We start from the raw sequence: 3,771 nt of genomic DNA on the forward strand, positions 1-3,771 counted from the left end.
GCTCAAACCTCCATTCAGCTTTCAGATCAAGGTGCCATTTCCAAGCCCTGGTCTCAGTGCCGCCTGCTCCCACCTGGGCTGGCTCTGTGCAGGAAAGGGAGCCGTGGAAACGTTAGGTGAGTGCAGTTTTTCCATGTGTATGTATGTAAGAACAGCATCAGCTGCCAAGGTAAATACAACCCTTCCCTTCCCAAAAATGTCCTCCAGGAATTGTAAAGGATCCTGGAGCAAGAATTCCGTCTCAGATCCTTCATGCTTTCTATCAAGGGAAGTGTATAAACCCACTTCTTTTCAGCTCTAGCAAAGTCAACGTGCTTAGAGTGGTTTTTAATGACATGCACCAAAGGTGCTGGGAGCCGGAGCCATGGCCATGTGTACCCGGGCAGGGCTTGCGCAGGAAAACAATCCCAGTAAAGAGCTTTATAGGCACCAAGGAATGTGGAGCCTCCAGCACCCGGCCGAGGCTCGCAAAGCTAATTGCTTTGGGATTTACTCTTTGGGGGGGTTCAGTCTCCATGGTTGCTGCCTCAGAGGGTCCCAGCTGCCCTTGCGGTTCATTAGGATGCTGAACAGGGAACTAAAGATGCTTTTAGGAGGCTGCAGTGGTTGTGGGGTAGGGGAAGGGGCCATGCGGTTCCCATCTGCGGCCCTGCCTTCTCCCATTACAGTGGGGACCCTCCTGTCCCTGAGGATCCGTGCTTGGATGTGGTGGTGGCAGCAGTGGCTGCGGTGTCCCCATGGCAGCTGCGGATGCCATCCCAGAGCCCAATGGGACCATTCCCTGCAAGCCGACCCCTGGGACCTATCCCTAACCCAGGCTGAACCCCCAGGGGTTCCTTTGGTGTCCAACACATCCCCATGTCTGCCAGCACGAGGCTGCAGCAGCAGCACCTTGGGATGTGCCACAGCAGCCGCTGCTGCCCAGCCTGGTTCCTTTGCTGATCTTCCCTTGCTCATTTAAGTGACTTTGGAAAACGGGAGTTTGGCTCTTAAATCGTTCAGGGGCTTTTGAAAATTTGACTCTAAATACTTTCCGAAGTGCATTTGTATGAAGTAATTCTCTCCAACCTCCCACAGCGGTGGTCAGATTGCATTTAATCCATCACTGAATGTTCCCGAAGGCTGGGATCTGGCACCGCGCTCCACACGGAGCTCACCCCGTGCTGTGAGCCGCTCGCTGCCTGGCGTCCTCCTGCCTCTCACCTGCTTGGCACGATGCGAAGCCAGGGCGATGCTCCCTGCTCCTGTGAGCACAGCAGAGCATCCCGGTGGGTTCATCCACAGCAATGCCATGATGCCACCGGCACCGGCACTGCAGGCCCCCGGCCACCAGCACAACCCCTGCCCCTTCCCACCCCCATGGCAGCTTTTCCTGCTGAGCACCAGGGGCTGGTTTTCAGAGCACAGTTATCTGCCTTGTGGAGCATGGAAATGATATTCCAATGCACGGCACTGATCCGATTACCTTGTGACCCACTGAAATTAAGTTAAGGCATTTTTCAGCCCTAGACTGGGTTATTTCTCCTTCCTCTCTTTCATGTGGAGCAGCAGGATGGCTGAGAGGGGGCACTGGGGGTACTGAACCTGGGAGCCCTGCTTTGGTGCTGCTGAGGCTGCCCCCAGCTCACTTACAGCCCCTGGCAGGGTGAGCTCCATCCAGGTCTCCCAGGCATCACCTCCTGCTGCCCTGGGAGGCCAGGGCCAACATGCAGCCCTGGCACAGCCTCCAGGCTCAGAGCTGCCAGAGGCAGCAGAGCTGCTAAAGCCCACGCTAAGCCGGGCTTCCCTCTCCCATTGGAAGCTGTGTTAAATCCCACTGCTGTACCCAGGCTGAGCCGTGCCTGAGGACGAGCCAGGGCAGCAGTGCTGCCTGCAGCCGCAGCCTCTCGGGCACGCTCATCCCTGGTGCCCCATGTGCACCGTTCAGGATGGCACCATGGGGACACTGCTAAGCACAAAGTGAGTGTCCCTGGGCAGAGGGAAGGAGATGGTGCATGGTGGGGTCAGCCAGGGCAGCACATCCAGGGTGACGGCTGCACCCCATGCTCCCCATCCCAGTGAAGGGGCAGGCAAAGGGGCTTTGGAGGAGTGTGTGGCGCAGGGCTGATGGCAGGAGGGAGAGGCCGGCACGGAGCAAGGCTGCAGCCCATGGCTCGCTCTGTGGGACAGAGGAATGTCTGTGCTGGCTAATGAGTCTGCGTGCAGAGGAAATGCTTTGCCAGTGAGAGCTCCGCTTCAACAAGGCTGGTCCGTTTCTGCTGCTGGAGGCCCCTCCATGCTCTGCCTTGCACCCCAGTGCTGGGGGCTGCAGGATGGATGCGGGCAGGGGAACTGATACTGCCGGTGATGGATGGAAGGGTCAGAGCAGTTTCTGCCATCCCAATGTAGCCGTGGTTCCTGAGCAGCAGGTGATGATGTACCATGATTCAGCCATGGCCAGGAGCAGCCCTGGAGCTGCCCTGAGCTGCTCACCATGGCCTGAGATAAGGACCCCAGTCCTGCCTGCTCAGGATCCCCATCTCCATTGACCACATGGGGCTGAGCACATCAGCATTCCTGGGAGCAGGGTCCGGCCCTGCCGCGGCTGCTCGCCGAGGGAAGGCATTGAGGGGGGATTAGCTGTCTGATACCCCCCCTTTGCTCCGGCTCTTAATACAGAAAACAAACACCCTTGTGCGCCCCAGAGGCCTCCATCCAGACGGGCTTTCTCCATGCCCGTTGCCTCAGCAACCCTAATCTGCCTCCCGGGGTGCACCGGAGGCCCTGCACCCCCTGGGCCCGTGCACCCCAGCAGTGCCAGGGGTGTCCCAGTTGTGCCTGGCACGCGGCTGCCAGCGGGATGCCGTGACTCCTCTGCTCCAGCTTGGGAACGGGCAGCATACGGTGGCTGAAGGAACGGCTGTGGGCACCCTTCTGCATTGGGATTAGGGCACCTCTGGTATGGAACCAAGGGGCAGCAGGACCTGGCTGCATGGGCACCACATTTCCCCACTTTTCTGCCCAGGGCAGCAGAATGTTTGAGGTGGTGAAGTCCCCCCAGCATAGGAAAAGGGGAGCACCTCCTGCTCAGATTGACCCTGTGCATGTAAAGGGAAAGGGTGGTGGGGTTTGGGGGAGCACAGGAGCAAGCTGCTCCAGCCCTAGGCTGCCAGATGGGCCACGAAGAGGTCTGAACCCCAACCTGCCCTGTCCCAGGGCAGTGCTGGAGGCAGCAGCACCCCACTATGGGTGCTTTGCAGGTGAAGGGGGCTCCTTTCCTACCACTGTGGCTGGTGTTCCTGCCATCAGCATCCCCGCGCGTGCTGCGCATCACTGCAGGATGATGCGCAAGTGGGTCCAGGGCTGCGTGGGACCCTGTGGGGTGGTGAGGAAGGGGCCAGGGTGAGGGGAAGATGCACTTTTGTGGCTTTGTTTTGCGCCGTCCCCCTCCTGCGACAGAGGAACAGGGAAGCGCTGCGGGGCTGGGACCTCGGGGGGGGAAGAAACGGGAAAATAGAGGGAAAAGGAAGAAATCCCAGCAGCCGCCAGCCCAACCCAACCCAACCCAACTCAACCCAACCCAACCCAATTCAACCCAACCTAGCCCAACCCAGCTCAGCCCAGCCCAGCTCAGCCCAGCCCAGCTCAGCCCAGCCCAGCTCAGCCCAGCCCGCCCGCACCCGCCGGCAGCGCTGCCCGCTCCGCTCCGCACCTCCCCGCACCTCCCCGCCCGTCCCTCCCCGGCTCCGCCCCGGTCCTCGGAGGGGTGCCCGTCCCGTCCCGTCCCGTCCG

Source organism: Melopsittacus undulatus, chromosome 14, assembly GCF_012275295.1.
Source record: "Melopsittacus undulatus isolate bMelUnd1 chromosome 14, bMelUnd1.mat.Z, whole genome shotgun sequence".
In the NCBI taxonomy this organism is placed as follows: Eukaryota; Metazoa; Chordata; class Aves; order Psittaciformes; family Psittaculidae; genus Melopsittacus; species Melopsittacus undulatus.